We start from the raw sequence: 21,516 nt of genomic DNA, 5'->3' as shown, positions 1-21,516 counted from the left end.
TAAGGGATATTCAATGACACAAACAAGGACGGGTAGTTTCTATTTTGTGTATTATTTATTTTATTTTTTTATATTATTATTTTTGGGTGATTAATAAAAAGCTACACGTTCGTTATTACAATTATTTATTAATTTATTATCAAAGTATATATATGTATCAATGTGCATGCCCCATTTTTGTCCAAATTAAAGTGCATGCTTTTAAGAAGCAAAAATGATATTTTGAACTACATTTGAAATTACTATAGGAGTTATGTGTACCATGTTATATTTATGAGACGGAACATTATTTCAACTAATCATTAACAGGATGAGGTTTTGGTTTGTGTACACGAAATTAAAATAATAATTAAAGAAGTTAAATTCAAAAGTAATTAAAGAGTTTTGACTTAAGAATTATTTTCTAGAGTTATTTATTGTTATACAAATTATATGAATATAATTGAATTAATCCATCCTATGTAACATCCCAATAAATTTTAAAATATTATATTTTAAAATTCATTAATTTAATTAGCAAAGTCCAACAAGTCAACTAATTGGATCATATGGAAAATAAAATAGATGGAATTGAGCCAATTAAATATATTCAAATCATCCAACTATCATAAAAGATGAAGACCAATTAAGCTCTAAGACTCGTTTAGGTTTTTACCCTTAAGTCAAAAAAAGATTCTACTCTTTCATATCAAAATTAAGGTGCAGAAACTTAATATAATTTAATCCAAATTTTTAACTATAATCTAATTCAATTCTACTCTCAATTTCCAATCTTGCACCCGCTCCCGGTGGCAAAAGAATGCTCAGTAAAAGATTCATTCAGCGACACTATACACACCTCCTTCATTATGTCCAATCTGGCTTAACAAGTTGCAAAAGAATCATTTTCGGATCTCTTCATCCAGAACACTGAACACATGCGTTAGATACTTCGAAACTCCTTGGTCCTCTCTTAAGACAAGCTGCATTACCAACTATATCCAAGCCAGTAATTGGTAGAATCAGTGGAAAGATTGCACCCATGAAAGGTGACCACAATATTGAATACCGCCATCGATCACAAGATAATTTCCTTAAGGATTAAGAGAACCAACATAACAAGGCACATGATGAGCAGCACCGTCGCACACATTACCATGCCCCCCTTTTTCTGGTTTCTCTCTGCCTGCAAGTACCATAAACCAAATAGTTATTGTATGGAAACTGAGATGAAAATTGTGGAAAGCACTAAAGAGAGAACATGAAACACAGTCTAACTAAAACAGTAGGAAAGGAAGAGATGTAGGACCTTCTGAATCCTCAACTGTAGTGGCTACATTCTGAATGTTGTAGTCTATTGTATCAACAATTGTACCCTGTACGTACTGAATGTCAATTTCTCCAGGGTTTATGAGTAAGAAAGTTTTCAATTCCCAATGGAAGGATGGCATCTGCTGACCTGGTCAATGACTAGGACTGATAAATCCTTCATAATTTGAGCAAGCTCGTTTACAGATTCTACAACCTATCAACACAAGAATATATTAGCTCATGAAGAACCAATACAACATCAGTAAACACTAAACACCATTAATAGCAAGTTTTGCCTACCTGCTGAATTTCTTTTTCTCTTTCCACTGTGAATGCTTCAGTTTTTTTCAGCTTGGCCATCTGATGTTCATTAAATATCTAAACACACAGAACTTGATTGTATCAACCAAAAAATTGTTAAAATTTATTAAAGCACAGCCAGTACTGGCTATATGGATAACAATTGAGGATCCCCCCCCCCCCCCCCCCTTTTTTTCTCTTTCTTCTTCCACAAAAAAAAAAAAAAAGAATTTCCACAAGAATTACCATATTATCCAGGTCATCATCTTCATATATGGATTTACTTCCATTCATGTTGATCTCTAAATCAACCCCGTCTTGACCCTGCAACATCATACAATGACAATACCAAACTTCAAGACAGAATTTCCACAAGTTATTTACTACTATTTATGGCATTAGTAATTGAGATATTCTCCAGATATTTACTGCTCATTCCAATATAATATTCCTCCAAAACAAAGGACAATCAAATTGTTGGCTGGCATACAGGAAGATAAGAAATCACTTGCCAATAGACAAAAAAAAAAAGGGATCAACATAGATCTGGTTCTTCGGTTGCCAGTTGTCACTAGTTTGAATTTGATCATTATTGATTTTCAGGATATAAGCCCTCATTCGTTCCTGTTGCTGGCCGACATAGAGGATGATTGAGAAACCACTTGGTAATAGCAAAATAAGAAGGGATCAAGGTAGATTTTGGTTCTACAGCTGTCAATATTTGACTTTGATCCACATTATTTTATTTTATATTTTTTCCAGGACATAAGTATATTAATAGAATTGAAGTATCAAACTCTAGGAGTTAATCCTTCTTGAAAAATAGAGAATAAAGTGAAACATCTGATCCATTAATGAAATAATCAATGGTTTCAAATTATATGATAGTTATGCATGTGCTTATATCTTAATTGTTTAGATGTTCTACAGTGCAAGTGTGCAACCAGCACTTTAGAGGAGCCAAATCCTTCCTTTTGATGAATATTGAGTAAGAACTAAAACCTAACAAATGAAAAATAAATAAATATAGGTACCAGTACTTAATAGTAAGGATAAAAATTCAAATTAGTCACAGCAGCAGGGATTAAGGCACAAAAATGATAGGGACTAAACCTATTCAATGAAGAACAATTGAAATGGTAAGACACTAAGACATGAGAGTTGCAGTTTAAAATAACAAAAAAAATATATATATTGTTTATGAACAGAATACAATAAAATACAATTTTGTGGCTATATTAGCTTTCCATTTACTAAATTGATGCTAAATTGTTCAGGCATAAACTCTACTATATTATCTTGCACTTCTTTGTTACCGAAAAGAAAAATATTTAAATAAATAAATTCTCTGACCTCCTTTTGTTGCCTTAGGCGCCTCAAATATGTCGATTGTTTCTTGCGGAGTTCCACAGAGAGGTTCTGAAGGTCGGTAGCAAGAGAATGCTGCAATCCATGAACAGAGTATTAAAAAAAAAATCAATACACAACTACCAATAAGGTTATGGAATAACAGACAGAAGCACATGTAAAACGTGTTGACACATAAAGATTAAACAGTACAATGTCAAGGCACCGATCTTAGACTCAATTTCATGGACAAATGACCAGCTAGCTTTTGGGCTAAAAAAAATAGAAAATGGATAAGTATGAATAATGAACACCTGTCTCTTCCTCCTCATACCAGTACAGAAAATCAAGAAATGTTCGAAAATATTTCACCATCAATAGCAAAAGGGTAAAATAAACATGGATGCTAAAGAATTGGAAACTATTTTCTGTTTAACAGGAAAATCTTCTAATCTGCAAAGAGAAATAAAATGATGATTAGTGTGTGCTTTCCCCAACAGTATAACTCAAAGGCAAACCCAGAATCATTTTATGAAGCAGAGAAAATCAATGTGTGAAATTTGGTGACATGCACAAAATATTAAGGAGAAGGGGAGAATTAGTAGTTAGTTATCATATGCCTTGTCCAGAAACGCTCATTGGCAAGTGCTCTTAATAAGACCTCCTGATTCTAAAACATAGTATGCAAGCTGTTGAGTTAAGAAATTAACTAAATTAATTAGTGATAACAAACATTATTTTTGGGCAAAATAAATAATTAGTGTTGATTAATTGTATTTATTTTTTACTAATTGTTTATTGTTGCAGGCCAAAATTTCAATAGCCCAAATGGAATAAAAAGCAATTAGCAAGAATATTGGGCTGAAAGCAAAATAAAGAGCCCAAGCAAAAGCAAAGAAAGAAGCCATAGAAATTAAATCAGGCCAAGCACACCAACACCCGATCCAAACCCGATCTGGTTTCAGAAATGCAAATTCCTCTCTTTTGCTTAACCAAAAGTAACGTTCCTCTCCTTTCTAATCAAGTCACATCAAGGCTTCAGAAAAGTAAGAAAGAGAACGAGAGTGAAAGAGCTTCTTCACCAAGCAAATCACCAAAGAAGCAAGAAAGAGAAACTAAGCTTGAAAGGCAGAAGTCATCTCAACAAATCTAAACCAAATCAAGCTTAGGTTATAGGTAAATCTTTTCCTCATACATGCAACTCGGTCTCATCTCTTCTTCCCAACTCTCTGCTCTATCCGAAAATGGCATTCAAGGGAAAGTTGTTCTCTATCCTATTCTACTTCACATCTACGGTCACAAGTGATACTTGGGGACCAAGTAGTTTTTCAATGGCTAAGATCAAAATTGACCATGAGAAGATTTCTATGGTTACTGCTTTGTGGCTTTCGGTCAAGATGAGGAAGTCAGAGGAAAAGCTACTCTGGGGATTAAGGTGAAAAAAGTGAACATGTGGGTTGGTGAAGCTCAAGGTTCAAGGTGTTGACCTTGGAAGAAGAACCCAGCAACATGCAAGGAGATAAAAGAAGATTTTCTGTTCATTCAAAAGTAAGGAGAGAAAACCAGAGTTTGTGAGTTGTATTCTGTAAAGTTCCTCTACTTGGATAATACTCTCTTTCAAAGAAGCATTCGGCTAACACTGAAGAACTATATCTGAGGTTTGCAAATCTGGTTCTGCACATAGCAAAGAGGCTGCTGATGAAGTCAATCTCCTTCATGTTTTACTGATTATAATGTACTTTTCCAAGTTTATCTTTCTGTAATTTCTTGTGAGAAAAAGCATTGTGAGAAAGCTCTAGTAAAAGCCATGAGTGGAAAAAGGCTGAGTGATACACTTGAGAGAAAAGCCTAGAGTTAATTTTCTGATTTCTTTAGGTTGGCTAAGTGTCCTGTATCTTGTACCTGTTTGGTATCCCTTTCTGATATTCATGAGACAAAAATAAATTGTCTCATAAATTTCCACTGTTGAGTTCAAACAGAATCAGAATTGTAATTTTGTTTAAAAAGGTCATAACAACAACTTAAAAGGAAGACATAGATTCAACCCCCATTCTCTAAGCCTACCACAACCTTCAATTGGTATCAAGAGCTGAGGTCTCAAGAATCAAGCTTAACCGCTTGGAGCAAAGATCCAATGGCAAACAACTTGGGCACAACCACAGTTTCTTACACCCTCACTGAAGGCCAGTCAAACAACCGGCCACCTTTCTTCAACGGGAAGAACTATTCCTACTGGAAAGAAAGGATAAGGATCTTCATCCAATCCATTGACTACAACATATGGAAGATCGTTGTAAGTGGTCCAAAGATCCCAACAAAAACAAGTGCTGATGGAGTGGTGACTCCAAAAGAAGAAGCTGAATGAAATAAAGATGATAAGAAGAAGATAGAGCTGAATGCTAAAGCAATCAACCTTCTTCACTGTGTTATCAGCTTTGAAGAGTACCGGAAGGTGTCTAGATGCAAGACAACCAAAGAAATCTGGGAAAAACTCCAGGTTACACACGAAGGCACCAAACAAGTAAAAGAAACGAGGATTGATATGCTGCGAAAAGAGTACGAGATGTTTAGCATGAAGGATGGAGAAAGCATTGATGAAGCGTTTGAGAGATTCTCAATCATAATCAACAACCTTGATGCTATGGGTACAAACTATGCAGAACAAACATTGGTGAGAAAACTCCTTAGAAGCCTCACAAAAGAGTGGGAAAATACTGCAACTGTCCTAACCGAGAGTAACAACATAAGTCCCATAACCTATAATGAGCTGAGAGGAAAACTCCTTGCCTATGAAGCCACACACACAAACACCGACTCAAAAAAAAAAGGAATAGCCCTCAAGTAACAAATAGAACCAAAAGAGAGTGAGTATAGTGATGGTATTTCAGATGACGAGCTTTTATTTTTTGCTAGGAGATTTAAAAGAATGATGAAGAGCAAGGGCAAATACAATGGTTCAAGCTCAAAGGAGCACAAGATAGACTTGAGCAAGGTGACGTGTCATCATTGCAAGGAGGCTGGACACTTCAAGTCAAACTGTCCAAAGCTCAAAAAGGAAGACAAAGGAAAGAAGGAAAGGAAGAGAGTACTCATGGCAGCTTAGGAGGATCTTGAGAATGACTCAAATGAAGAAGAAGAATCTGAAGGAGATGACAAAGACTGCTTCATGGCTGGAAACAACAATCTTGATGAGGTAAACTATTATGATTTGACCATTGAGGACTTGCATGCTATTATTGATGATCTCACTTTAAACACATCAAAACTGCTTGATAAATATAATGAATGCAGATCTGAAAGAGATGTGTTAAGAGTTAAAAATGAGTTTTTAAAAGAAAAAGTGAAGGAAACTGAATGTGCTTTGGACATCATTGAAGAAAACAGATTTCTAAAATCTGAACTTGAAAAATTAAAAGGAAAGCACATTGTGGATCCTTCACATGAGTTAATTGCTGAAAATGAAAGATTAAATGACATGATTAAAAGGCTGAATGGTGACTTAGCAAAATTTGCTCAATGTTCTAGTAACTTGGACAAATTACTCGCAAGTCAAAGACCAGTGTTTGAAAAATCTGGTTTAGGCTACATAGCCAAGGAAGATGCAGTTTCTAATATTTTCTCTATAAAATTTGTGGCTTCTTCATCAAATACCAAAACCATACCAAACAAATCTGGTATCGAAAATACTCCAACACTTGAAGAAAAATTTGATGGTATCGAAAATACTCCAACACTTGAAGAAAAATTTGATGAAGTATACACAAGTGAAGCTGAGCCTTCACCAAGAACTGAACCGAGTTCAAACCGGCCAGGTTTGGGTTACATTTCGAAAAATGAGGCTGTTTTCAAGAAACCACCATTTTACAACAAAACCTCATGTTCGAAAGGTAAAAATGTTCAAAAAAATTCTGGTGAAAATGCTTTTGTAAAGAGGAATAACTTTAATAAAAATCAATTTGTCAAAAGAAATGCATCTCCTCCAAAAATCAGAAAATTCCAACCATTTAATCATTTCAAACAATATAACTCACCTAAATTTCAGCGGCACACATCAAAAAATCATTGTGTTAATTGCAAGAAATTTGGTCACTCATATGCACAATGCTTTATTAAAAAAAGAGTTGTTGAAAACAAAGTTTACAATATTGTTTGTGATTTCAATGCACTTGGTCAACCAAGATGGATTAACTTCAAAGGATCCAAATTAATTTGGATACCTAAGGCCACTTGAAACTCTTCATGCAGATTTGTCTAGCATCCAAGAACAAAAAAGACATGTAGTACATGGATAGTGGATGTTCAAGGCACATGACTGGAAGGTCAACCTACTTCATCAAACTAAATAAGTATGATAGAGGTTTTGTGACCTTTGGAGATGATGGTAAAGGTAAAATCATTGCTGTTGGAAAAGTAGGTAATGAGGAATCTACTTTCATTGATGATGTGTTTTTAGTATGTGGTTTAAAGCACAATCTTTTGAGTATAAGTCAGCTGTGTGATTTAGGATATTTAGTTGTTTTCAAAAGGCTTGAATGCTGTGTTGTTAATGAAAAGACAAATGAAGTGATGTTTGTTGCCAAGCGTTTCAATAATATGTATGGACTTACTCTTGATGAACTAAAGGATCAAAATGTAGCTTGTCTTCACTCTAAAGAATCTGAAAAGTGGTTATGGCACAAGAGATTGGGTCATGCAAGTATGTTTCAAATAAACAAACTTGTAAAGAAAGAATTAGTAAGAGGTCTCCCTTTGATAAAGTTTGACAAAGACATCACTTGTGATGCTTGCCAAATGGGAAAACAAACAAAAAGTTCTTTTAAACCAAAGGAAGACAGCTCTACTAAAAGACCACTTGAATTGCTACACATTGATTTATTTGGTCCAACAAGAACTCAAAGCCTAGGTGGTAAACATTATGGTTTAGTGATTGTGGATAACTATACTAGGTTTTGTTGGGTTTTATTTCTTGCACACAAAAATGAAGCCTTTTTGGCATTTGAACCTTTTTGCAAGAAAATTCAAAATGAAAAGGATTTAAAAATCCCTTCTATAAGAAGTGATCATAGAACTGAATTTGAAAATAATTTGTTTGAATCCTTTTGTGAGGAATTTGGAATATCTCACAACTTCTCTTGTCCAAGAACACCACAACAAAATGGTGTTGTGGAAAGAAGAAATAAAAGCATACAAGAGATGACAAGGGCTATGCTTTGTGAGAGTAATGTTCTAAAATTCCTTTGGGCTGAAGCGGTAAATACGGCTTGCCACATTTTGAATAGAACTATCATAAGGAAATTCTTGAAGAAAATCCCTTATGAACTTTGGAAAGGCTACCCACTAAACTTAGATTACTTGCACATCTTTGGATGCAAATGTTTTGTTTTAAATAACAAAGAAAATTTGGGTAAATTTGATCCAATGGCTTATGAGTGTTTGTTTGTAGAATATTCCACAACTAGTAAAGCATATAGGGTTTATCATCAAGATGCTAGAATTATTGAGGAGTCCATACATGTTACATTTTGTGATACTAACTTGGTGCAAAGCATTTTGGAAGATTGTGATGTAGGAAATCAAGCTCAAAAGGAGGATGAAACTGCTCAAAATCATGGAAAAGAAAATTCTGGACAAGCTGAACCAGAAATTGCAGATGCTGAAACTTCAAGAGACAATTCCATTTTGTCTCATGAATCTGAAGGAAATCCTGCAGCCAGTAGCGCCCAGAATCCCTTGGTGACTGAATCTGCCTCCAAGTCCACCAGACCTCGTGAGTGGAGATTCTTGAAGAATTATCTTGAGGAATTTGTTATTGGGGACGTCTCTCATGGAGTGCAAACAAGGTCTTCCACTAGAAAGGCAAATGAAGGATCTAACATTGCCCTTCTATCACAAATAGAGCCTCAAAACGTCAAGGAAGCACTTAGTGACCCTTCTTGGGTTAAAGCTATGGAGGATGAGCTTCTTGAGTTTGAAAAGAACAAAGTATGGACTTTGGTTCCAAGGCCAAGTGGAAAGAAAGTGACCAAGCACCAAGTGGATATTTCGGAACAAGTTGGGAGAAGATGGTAGTATTGCAAGAAACAAGGCAAGGCTAGTGACTCAAGGATATGACCAAGAAGAAGGAATAGACTTTGATGAATCCTTCACCCCTGTTGCCCGAATGGAAGCCATAAGACTTCTCTTAGCTTATGTTGCATTTTGTAGTTTTAAATTATATCAAATAGATGTGAAATGTGCATTTTTGAATGGTGTGATAGATAGAGAAGTGTATGTGGAGCAGCCTCCTGATTTTGAAAATAAAGAACATTCTAATCATGTTTTCAAATTGTCTAAAGCTCTCTATGGTTTAAGACAAGCTCCTAGAGCTTGGTATGAGAGACTTAGCTCTTTTCTTTTGAAAAATAGTTTTCAAAGAGGCACCACTGACACAACTCTATTCATTAAGAACTCTAATGATTCTTTTATTCTAGTCCAAATATATGTTGATGACATTATTTTTAGATCAGCAAATGAATCCCTTTGTTCTGAATTTGGAAAACTCATGACAAGTGAATTTGACATGAGTATGATGGGTGAACTTAATTTCTTCCTTGGGCTGCAAATTAAACAAACTGAAAAAGGTATTTTCATTCATCAAGAAAAGTATGCCAAGGAATTAGTTAAGAAATTTGGTTTGGAAAATGCCAAACCCATGGGAACACCCATGCATCCTAGTTCTAAGTTAGATAAGGGAGAAACTGAGAAAGATGTTGATGAGACTAGGTATAGAGGAATGATTGGTTCTCTTATGTACTTAACTTCCTCTAGACCCGATATTGTGCAAAGTGTTGGATTGTGTTCTAGGTTCCAATCCAAACCTAAAGAGTCACATCTTTAGGCAGTTAAAAGGATCATTAGATATGTTCATGGAACATCTAATTTTGGTCTTTGGTATCCTAAGATTGATAATTTTTCTGCAGTTGGTTATTGTGATGCAGATTTTGCTGGTGATAGAGCTGATAGAAGGAGCACTTCTGGTTTATGTTGTTTCCTTGGAAAGTCCTTAAATGTTTGGTCAAGTAAGAAGCAACCAACAGTGGCCTTATCCACTGCAGAAGCTGAGTATATAGCTGTTTCTTCTTGTTGCTCTCAGCTTTTATGGTTAAAAACACAACTTGCTGATTACAAATTAAATGCTTAAAATATTTTCTTATTTTGTGACAACATGAGTGCCATTAACATCTCTAAAAACCCAGTTCTGCACTTAAGAACTAAGCATATTGAAGTGAAATTTCACTCAATAAGAGAACATGTCCAAAAAGGGGATATTAGTATTCAATTTGTTAAATCTGAAGAGCAATTAGCAGACATTTTTACAAAATCATTAGCTGAGGATAGATTCTGTATGCTTAGGACTTGTCTAGGAATTTTGAGTTATGATTCTTTATTAGAAAATTACTGATGTATTTGCTGGAGATTTTTTTGTCTCATAAACAGGTATGAGACAATTCTAGGCAGGTGATGAACGTCTCCATCAAGCCAGCGTGTTCTGGGTTTATTTCAAATGAAAGACAATCTGGGCCAACCTCAAAAATCAGATCTAGAGTGGTCCATTGTGTTTTCTTAAATCCAACTATCTCTGGGCCCATATGTGAATGTTACATTTTTTGAGTGATAGGCTGTGTGTTTTTTTTAATAATTTTTCATTTAATGTTTATAATCCAAAAAGATTTTCAGTTTATTTTTAGGTTTTTCAAAATTTAAATTTCATTTCCTGTTTTTATTTTCAAATCAAATCAAATCTTAAATTTATAAGCTCAAGTCTTTTCATGTCATTTCAAAAGGTGATGCAGTTGCATGGTTTTGGAAAACTACTCTTGGATACGGTTACCAACACTCCCTCTCTTCCCTCCATAACTTCTCCTCAAACCCTTCGGTTTCTTCCCTCTCACTCCACTATCTCTCTTCCATCAAAAGCATCAATTTAACCAAAATGGGGAAGAAAGTCATTGCTAAAAGAGCACCTCGTGAGAAAATCCATAAACTTCCAGGATTTCCTAGACCATCAACCCATTCTCAAGACACCACTTTCACTCCCTCACCTTCTCCTCTTACCTCTCCTCCTCGAACTGATCCCATGGCGCGTACCAAGACCACTCCAAGGTATCTTGCTCCTGCCAAACCGACGCCACCATCGAAGGCAACGCCATCCAAACCAAGTTCCACAAAACCTAGTTCATCCAAGGGTAAGTGTCCTGCTGTTGAAGAGCCTGTTCCTGAGCCTACAAAACCTAAGTCAAGGTCTGTTCCTGTGCGTTCACAAAGAGGTAACCCTCATCACCTTCTCAAATCTGTTAGCGAACCAGACATTGATCCCTTTGCTCACAAATCACACTTCATGACATCTCACTCAGACTTTAACCCCATCGTTTCAAATCTGCCATGAACCATAATTTCTATGAGGGAGTTATTAAGTATCACACTCTTTGTCCATCTTTTCTTGCTGATTTACCTGATTTGAAAAAGAAAGGTTTTTCTTTTGTTGAAAATCTGGAATTTTTAGACTGGAATCACCTTTTCAAAATCAAAAAACCAGTATATCCTAAGTTAGTCAAATAATTTTATGCAAACATGACTTATCATGAAGGAAGCGTGCATTCTTATGTTAAGGGCAGAGACATTATCTTGAATAATGAGACAATCAGTGACTCCTTGAAGTACATTGATGTAGGGTCGTGTGCTTATACATCTGTGAAGTGGGACGAAGGTGTTGGTATCTCTTACCATGATGCTTTGGCTCACATTTGTGAACATGTTTCATTAATCGATGGCATCACACCCACTCACAAAGCCCTCGGATATGAACGTGCTCAGTTGCACCGTATTGTCAACCACATTTTAATTCCTCAAAGTGGTTCATATCAAAGGGTTTCTTACACGGACACACTTGTTTTGTATGCCCTAATCACTAAAACAGAAATCTCTTTTGCCTATTTGATGGCTAGATACATGTTTGATTCTGTTAGAAGTGTGAAAGATAAAGCACTACCTTATGGCATGTTTTTGACTTGCATATTTGAGACTTTTGGTGTTGACCTGTCAAATGAGGCTTATGAAAATAAACATTCATACCTAAAAAGGGGTGGTTCAGTGAAACAGCAAAAAGGACCAACTCGATCTGAGAGAGTGGTTCTAGATGATGATGATGAAGAATACATCCCAGATGACTCTCCTCCTTCTTCCATTGAGGGTACTTCCATTTCCATTGAGAAGAAATCTGCTCTGCTGAATGTGGTCAAGGATGTTGTTCAAGAGTTTGTTTCACAATCAAATTACTTAATTGCCATGAGCAAGGAATAAAGGAAGCTAGCTAGCAAGCATGAGAACTTCCTGAAGAAATCAAGAGATAGGGTGGCTGTGCTCATGACCTTCATTAATAACCTTAATAATGATGAAGACATTGCCATTGATGTTGAAGAGGAAGCTGTTTCGGAGGGGGATGGTTCTGATGCCTAGGATTTGTCTCATAAAAACTGCTGTTGCTGCTCTCTTTTTGTCTCATGAATTCTGTTTATTTTGCTACTTTTGATACTTGGATGACTGTAATAACCTTAGATTCTAATGCACTTATGGTAATTTAGTTAGTTATTTGTTAATTAGTTATTTGGACTATGCACTAACCTTTCTTGCAGGGTTTCTTGTGATGCTTTTGTTGATCCGCCCTTGATGACAAAAGGGGGAGTAATATTTATGATTTTTCTAATTAGAACTGAACTTTATTTTGCAAATTGCTTTTGTTTTACAATATGCTGTTGCTGCTGTCATGATAGGAAATACTGGGCTGAATATGTGTTGCTGGTTATTCAGAATCCCTTAGTCAAGTTTCATCTTGAATAGCTCTTTTAAGCTTAAATGTAAACATGAACAAAAAGGAAAGAGCATAGATTCAGGGGAAGCTACTCTTGAAAAGGAAAGGGAGAGCAACGCAAGAGCAAATGAAAATCAAAGGGAGTTTCTAAACCTTACTCAAATACAATCCCTTTTGATTATTGCTCAAACCATGTTTGTCATCAAGGGGGAGATTGTTGAGTTAAGAAATTAACTAAATTAATTAGTGATGACAAACATTATTTTTGGGCAAAATAAATAATTAGTGTTGATTAATTGTATTTACTTTTTACTAATTGTTTATTGTTGCAGGCCAAAATTTCAATAGCCCAAATGGAATAAAAAGCAATTAGCAAGAATATTGAGCTGAAAGCAAAATAAAGAGCCCAAGCAAAAGCAAAGAAAGAAGCCATAGAAATTAAATCGGGCCAAGCACACCAACACCCGATCCAAGCCCGATCTGGTTTCAGAAATGCAAATCCCTCTCTTTTGCTTAACCAAAAGCAACGTTCCTCTCCTCTCTAATCAAGTCATATCAAGGCTTCAGAAAAGTAAGAAAGGGAATGAGAGTGAAAGAGCTTCTTCACCAAGCAAATCACCAAAGAAGCAAGAAAGAGAAACTAAGCTTGAAAGGCAGAAGTCATCTCAACAAATCCAAACCAAATCAAACTTAGGTTATAGGTAAATCTTTTCCTCATATATGCAACTCAGTCTCATCTCTTCTTCCCAACTCTCTGATCTATCCGAAAATGGAATTCAAGGGAAAGTTGTTCTCTACCCTATTCTGCTTCACATCTACGGTCACAAGTGATACTTGGGGACCAAGTAGTTTTTCAATGGCTAAGATCAAGATTGGCCATGAGAAGATTTCTATGGTTACTGCTTTGTGGCTTTCGGTCAAGATGAGGAAGTCAGAGGGAAAGCTTCTACTCTGGGGATTAAGGTGAAAAAAGTGAACATGTGGGTTGGTGAAGCTCAAAGTTCAAGGTGTTGACCTTGGAAGAAGAACCCAGCAACATGCAAGGAGATAAAAGAAGATTTTCTGTTCATTCAAAAGTAAGGAGAGAAAACCAGAGTTTGTGAGTTGTGTTCTGTAAAGTTCCTCTACTTGGATAATGCTCTCTTTCAAAGAAACATTCAGCCAACACTGAAGAACTGTATCTGAGGTTTGCAAATCTGGTTCTGCACATAGCAAAGAGGCTGCTGATGAAGTCAATCTCCTTCATATTTTACTGATTGTAATGTACTTTTCCAAGTTTATCTTTCTGTAATTTCTTGTGAGAAAAGGCATTGTGAGAAAGCTCTAGTAAAAGCCATGAGTGGAAAAAGGCTGAGTGATACACTTGAGAGAAAAGCCTAGAGTTAATTTTCTGATTTCTTTAGGTTGGCTAAATGTTCTGTATCTTGTACCTGTTTGGTATCCCTTTCTTAGTTGGGTTAGCACTAAGAGTGAATAGTTAGGAGTTAGCATAGCCAATGTCAAGTTAGGATAGAACTTGAGGTGAAATTGATGTATGTAATTCTGTTAACTATAGTGAAATTCTTCCATAATTGTGGAGGAGACTGGATGTAGGTTACATAGCACAAAGCAACCGAACCAGGATACATGCTTGTGTTCGCTTTTCTCTTCTCTGCTGAGTTCTATTTTCTGATATTCATGAGACAAAAATAAATTGTCTCATAAATTTTCACTGCCGAGTTCAAACAAAATCAGAATTGTAATTTTGTTTAAAAAGGTCATAACAGTAACTTAAAAGGAAGGCATAGATTCAACCCCCTTCTCTAAACCTACCACAACCTTCACAGACTCTTAACTTGATTGTAAGAATAATGCCAGCTAAACTGAAATGACTATCTGCTAGCTGATAGTTAACATATAAGATTTATTTGTTTAATAAATGTCTTTACCTAAACTCAATTTAGAACCAAAATACCATACCAGTCAATCATGCCAGAGAAGAAATCGTTTAATGTTTCATTTATTGAGAAGCCCAGAGATTTTGAGTTGAATAATACACATTTATTCTTATATACCAATAAAGAACGTCCATCTTTCGAAATGGATATTATATGATAATTATTGAATGGTGGTACCTGCACATTCTTTCTCACATTGGAATCCTCAGATGGCCCACCAGCAGGAAGTCTTTGCAGTCTCTTCTCTGATCTCTTTATCAAGTCAGTTATCTCATATGTTTAGGGACTCGATAGCACGTTGTTCTTCCTTACCGTCACCAAATGATGGCATTAAAGCCTTTGCATGCGCCTTGGCCAACTCTGCCATTTTTGTTCTGGCGCGCTGCACATTTGCTGATATTTCTTCAGACACATCCACCCATGCTGGCGGTAACCCAACTGTAACCAGATTTAGATCCTTACTGCATTTCACAAGAACAATGAACAACCCACCATTTCAAAGTCTTTTTAATAGCTTCAAGCAATACATGCATTTGAAAAACAAAAGGCAGAGAGTTGAACTATGCATAATGTCGTAAACAAGTGACAAATATATAAGAAAAACACCCCCTATTTCCACCATGGTTCGAATTCCCTACCAAAAACAACTTCAACAAAGCCTTCATCCACTAAGTGAGGTTAACTAGATAGATCCATTGATGCCATTACATCCAATAATAAGCCAGGTACAATATATAGATATAGACAAGCATTTAAACTCTAAACAAAGAAGAAAATGAGTATATTAACTAATATTCAAGAAAGTGTACTACAGACAATTCGTCTGTTAAAAATATAGACACACTCATATTCACTGAAATTTGAGTTTTCATCAATTTAAAGCTATTCTTAAAACTCCGGTGTAGAGTGTAAACAGATACACAACTTTTATCATAATCCCGAGGTCGAAAATAAAAAGAAAAAGAAAAAATACAATAATTCAAATGTTTCCGCTTTCGTTCAATCCAAATCAAAAAAGCACCAACATAGAAAGATCTGCGCGAAATCACCTTGAGCTACCGGGGTCGTCGGTGCTTAGAGGTGTGTAAGAGCGATTAGGGTTGAGGAGCGAGGTGCTGACCAATTCGATGACGGGTCCGGCGGCACGGCCTCTGCCACCGGCGGAGGAGGAGGTGGAGGGAAGGGAAGAGGAGGAAGGAGCACAAACGCTCTTTAATGCGTCGCGGTGCTTTCTGAAGAGGAGAGTACGATTCCTCGTCGCCATTTTTTGGGAAGAAACAACGAAGGATCTGAAAAATGAACATCAATGGAAATTTAATTTGGGGATTTTGGGAAACTAAATCGAATGTAATGCTCGTCGTCGTAACTCGTCCCTCGTGAGGGGGGAGGGATCGCCGATCAAGTGATTTAGCTTAAAACCGAACTGGTCAGGTTACTGGATCACTTGATCGAAAAATGGATCTTCTCCAGTTATTTTAGTACTTGACGAATACAATATCTTTTATTTTTAATTCTATAGGTAGAATTAGAAATAAATAAAAGAGAGAATGATAAATGTTTAGATTAAAAACTGCACACCATTCATATCTACTCCCATTATTAGTTTAACTGGTAAATCGGTTGAATCCATTAACTCGAACTCACTTAAATAAAAATTATAAAATAATTAAAATTTTAAAACTAAAATTTAAAATACATATTATCACTAATATTTTAACTACAATAGTCTTAATTTTTAAAAATAACTAATTTAAGACTTATTTTTAACACTTTTCATAAAAGACAATTGTGACAAACTTTTAAAAACATATAATCATAAACCCTTCGTGTATAGAATATGAACTAATTCCGTCAAATTATTATTTGTCAAAGTCGTATATTACAAATAAAAAGGATAAAAGAATGCAATAAAATTTCAAAAATTTAGATTTAATTAATGTTTTGATTTAAATTTTAAGAATTTATTTTTGTTCTTCATCTTAAGAATTTGTGTAGATCGGAAGAATAATTTTTATTCTATTTGAGTTCTTATAAATTTTGGAAAAATAATTTAATTGAACAACAACTTGAAAATAATATTTCTTAAATCACTAATTATCTGGAGTTAACGGGATACGTGATATATAATCCTCTTATATTTGGATAATTAGGGTTTCTGTGACATATAAACTAGAATTGGACTTAAACATCTAATTAAAATTAAGTGACCAAGGAATCGGCGGTTAATTAGGTTAGAGGAGACTAAATTACTAAGGAAGTAGAGTTTAATCATATATAGTTTGCCATGAACTGAATCTTGCATGATTAAAATAGTTGATAAGAAAAGTTAATCTGGAAGATAAACAACTCCGAAACATTAACTGTTTTCTCATATATATTTCACAACCCGTTTACTGCTTACTTTCTAATTCTCTAAATTTACTGTTTAATACTAGAGAACTCTCAAACATCATTTTCTGTTTGTTTGACTAAGTAAATCACTCAATCATTTCCTGAGGTATTACTTGATACGACCCGATGCACTTGCCGGTAAATTTGTGGACTTTAAATTCCGCACCAAATTTTTGGCGCCGTTGCCAGGGATTGTTTATGATTGACAACTACCAGTTGTTTGATTGCTTAGATTAGGCGATTTTAGCTTTAATTTTATTTAAATTTTAGCTTTTCGAATTTTTTTTTCAATTATTTTTCCTTAATTTCTGAAATTAAGTTTAGTGTCGCCTAGTTATTTTTATTTTAATTTTTCTGATTATTTTTCTTATAAATTTTGAAATTTTTTTGCTCCAAGTTTTGATTATAATTTTTGAATTTTATTGCCTTCTTTATTTAGTTGCTTTCTATAATTTCTCTTACTCATGTTACCTCATTGGAAATTCTCCCCACTCTAACGTAGAGATTCCCACTTTTTCTTGTTTTCTGTTTGTTTATGAGTAGGAACAGGAACAAAGAACCTCTTGTAGATTTTGATCCTGAACCTGAGAGGACATTGAGATGACATTTGCAACAAGCTAGACTCTACAAATCTGGTGAAAATCTCAGTGATACTCTTTCAAAAGAAGCTAAGAGTTCACCATGGATGCCAATAATGCTGTCAACGCTAATGTGGTTAATCAGAATGAGAATGAACAACCTAGAAGGATGCTTGGCTCATACACTATTTTCACTCCTAATTTCTATGGGTACAGTATTGTGGTGCCTCCTATAGGTGCAAACAACTTTGAGTTGAAGCCTCAGTTAATCACCCTGGTGTAGCAAAACTGTCAGTATCATGGACTCTCGCAGAAAGATCCAAATTAATTCATTTCTAACTTCCTGTAGATCTATGACATTGTGAAGTCAAATTAAGTGAGTTTTGAGATTTACAAGCGTATGCTCTTTCCATTTGATGTGAGGGATAGAGCAAAGCAGTAACTTGATTCTTAGTCCAAGGAGAGCCTGGACACTTGGGATAAGGTGGTCAATAAATTTCTGACCAAATTTTTTCCACCACAGAAGCTGACTAAGCTAAGGGTGAATATTCAAACCTTTAAATAGAGAGATGATGACTCCTCGATGAAGCCTGGAAGATGTACAAGCTGATGATCAAGAGATGCCCTCCTAACATGTTTTCTGAATGGACCAAGTTGGAGATCTTTTATGATGGCCTTTTTGAAATGGCCAAAATGTGCTTGGACAACTCTGCAGGTGATTCATTGCACATAAAGAAGACGCCTAAAGAGGCTACTAAACTTATATAGATGGTTGATAACAACCAATATCTTTACTCTTCTGAAAGAAATCTTGTGAATTCTGGGGCTCCTCAGAAGAAAGGAGTTTTGGAAGTGAATACCTTTGATGCTATTCTTGCTCAGAACAAAGTCATGTCTCAACAGATCAATATGCTTACTCAGCACTTGAGTGTGTGCAGGTTTCAGCTGTTAGTGCTCAGAATGCTCCCTCAAGAGGCTCCATATGACATGAATGGTGGCTTCATTCAAGGTGAGAATTATGAATATGCTCAATTTTCTCCTGAATATATCAATTTTATGGGGAATGCTCCTAGAAATCCTAACAATGATCCATATGCCAAGACCTTTAATCAAGGATGGAAAAATCACCTAAACTTTGGGTGGAGAGAGCAACTTCAGAGGCTACAAAATTGCAATAATTCTTAGGGCGATTTTCATCAGAATAATTTCAATAACCACCAGTTTCAGTCATCTCAACCACAACAACCTTAGCAAGAAACTTCTCAACCTCAGAAGACCACTAATTTGGAATCATTAGTTGCAAGTTTTATGCAGGAGACTAGAGCTTCACTCAGAAACTTGGAAATGCAAGTAAGTCAATTGAGCAAACAACTACCTGAGAGACCTCCTAATACTCTTCCTAGTGATACAGTGGTGAATCCTAGAGAAGACTGCAAGTCTATTCAATTGAGAAGTGGTAAAGTGACTCGTTTTGAGACTAAGGTCAATGAGGAGCTGGTTGAAAAAGAAGCTCCGGAGGAGAAGAAAGAGGAGGTGGAACACACCCCTTCCAGGCGTGCAGACAACCCTTTTTCAGTCTCTCTTGACACACATTCGACATTGCCTAAGGCTCCCAAATACAAGCCCAAAATACCATACCCTCAGAGGCTCCAGAAGGCTTCCAAAGACAAGTAATTTTTCAGATTTTTAAAGGTCTTTAAGAAGCTTCAAATCAACATTCCTTTTGCTAATGCCCTTGAGCAAATACCTTTCTATGCCAAATTTATGAAAGAATTATTGAGTAACAAGAGGAATTGGAAGGAAAATGAGATAGTGGTGTTGACAAAGGAATGCAGTGCCATCATTCAACATAACCTTCCTGAGAAGATGTAGGATCCAGGAAGCTTTGTAATTCCTTGCACCATTGGAGATGTCACTATTCAGAGAGTTTTGTGTGATCTTGAAGTTAGCATCAACCTCATGCCACTTTTATTGATGAGAAAGTTCCAAATTGATAAGGTAAAACCTACTCGTATTTTTCTTCAACTTGCTGACCTTTCTTTTAAGATACCTGTGGGGGTTGTAGAGGATTTACTTGTGAAAGTGGGTCCATTTATTTTTCTTGCTGATTTTGTCATATTGAATATGGAAGAGGATAAAAAGTCATCTATTATTCTTGGAAGACCCTTTTTAGCTACAGGTAGAGCTCTGATTGACGTGCAAAAAGGTGAACTAACCATGAGGGTCAATGAAGTACAAGTAGTCCTTAATGTGTTTGAAGCTATTAAATACCCTAATGATTCTGAGGGGTGTATGAGAGTTGATGTTGTTGAACCACTTGGTCAAGAGGTGTTTGAAGCTAAGGCACTTGATGATGTTCTGGATTCTCTCTCTGAGAATAATTTGCTTGAGATTGATGATTCACCACCTCAGAAAGACATATCATACATGCCTAAAGCTGAGGAAGGAGTTCCTAAGCTTGAGTTGAAACCCTTGCTTCCTTCTTTGAAATATGCATTCCTAGGTGAGAATGATTCATATCCAGTGATTATTAGCTCTTCCTTGGTTGCTAATGTTCCTTTCAACTTTGATATTGACTTTTTGCATGCCTATGAAATTCTGAAACCAAACCTTACCTCTGCTCCCATCATAGCTCCTCCTGACTGGGATTTACCATTTAAATTAATGTATGATGCTAGTAATTATGCTATAGGGGCTGTTTTAGGACAGAGACAAAGCAAGCTTATGCACGTCATTTATTATGCTAGTCGCGTATTAAATGATGCTTAAAAGAATTACATAACCACAGAAAAAGAATTACTAGCTGTTGTGTATGCTGTTGATAAGTTTAGGTCCTATTTGATTAGTTCTAAGGTTATTGTCTATACTGATCATGCTGCTTTGAAGTACCTTATAACCAAGCAGGATTCTAAACCAAGATTAATCAAATGGGTGCTGCTCCTTCAGAAGTTTGACATTGAGATTAAGGACAGAAAGGGGTCAGAAAATCAAGTGGCTAACCACCTTTCCCGGATTGAGCCTGGAGAAGTGATGAGCGGATAATTTGTATGCTTTTTGGCATTGTTTTTAGTATGTTTTTAGTATGATTTAGTTAGTTTTTAGTATATTTTTATTAGTTTTTAATTAAAATTCACTTTTCTGGACTTTACTATGAGTTTGTGTGTTTTTCTGTAATTTCAGGTACTTTCTGGCTGAAATTGAGGGTCCTGAGCAAAAATCTGATCCAGAGACTAAAAAGGACTGCAGATGCTGTTGGATTCTGACCTCCCTGCACTCGAAGTGGATTTTCTGGAGCTACAGAAGCCCAATTGGCGCGCTCTCAACGGCATTGGAAAGTAGACATCCTGGGCTTTCCAGCAATATATAATAGTCCATACTTTGCCCAAGATTTGATGGCCCAAACCGGCGCTCAAAGTCACCTACAGAAATTCCAGCGTTAAACGCCGGAACTGGCATAAAACTTGGAGTTAAACGCCCAAACTGGCATGAAAGTTGGCGTTTAACTCCAGAAAAGGTCTCTACACGAAAATGCTTCATTGCTCAGCCCAAGCACACACCAAGTGGGCCCGGAAGTGGATTTTTCTGTCATTTACTCATTTCTGTAAACCTTAGGACACTAGTTTACTATTAATAGGATCTTTTGACATTGTATCCGGACCTTATGACCTCATGACATTTTTTACACGTTTCTTGTGTACCTTCCACAGCATGAGTCTCTAAACCCCATGGTTGGGGGTGAGGAGCTCTGCTGTGTCTTGATGGATTAATGCAATTACTACTGTTTCTTATTCAATCATGCTTGCTTCCATTCTAAGATATCACTTGC

General features: G+C 35.9%; 1 pseudogene; it reads right to left on the bottom strand.

The window, feature by feature from the left end:
• Positions 1-605: 605 nt before the first annotated feature.
• LOC130936701 (tlg2p-like protein a) lies at positions 606-16,172 on the bottom strand (annotated as a pseudogene).
• Between the last annotated feature and the right edge of the window lie 5,344 nt (positions 16,173-21,516).

The sequence above is a fragment of the Arachis stenosperma genome, chromosome 6, assembly GCF_014773155.1.
Source record: "Arachis stenosperma cultivar V10309 chromosome 6, arast.V10309.gnm1.PFL2, whole genome shotgun sequence".
Taxonomy (NCBI): domain Eukaryota; kingdom Viridiplantae; phylum Streptophyta; class Magnoliopsida; order Fabales; family Fabaceae; genus Arachis; species Arachis stenosperma.
This window is presented reverse-complemented; position numbering and strand designations above follow the sequence as displayed.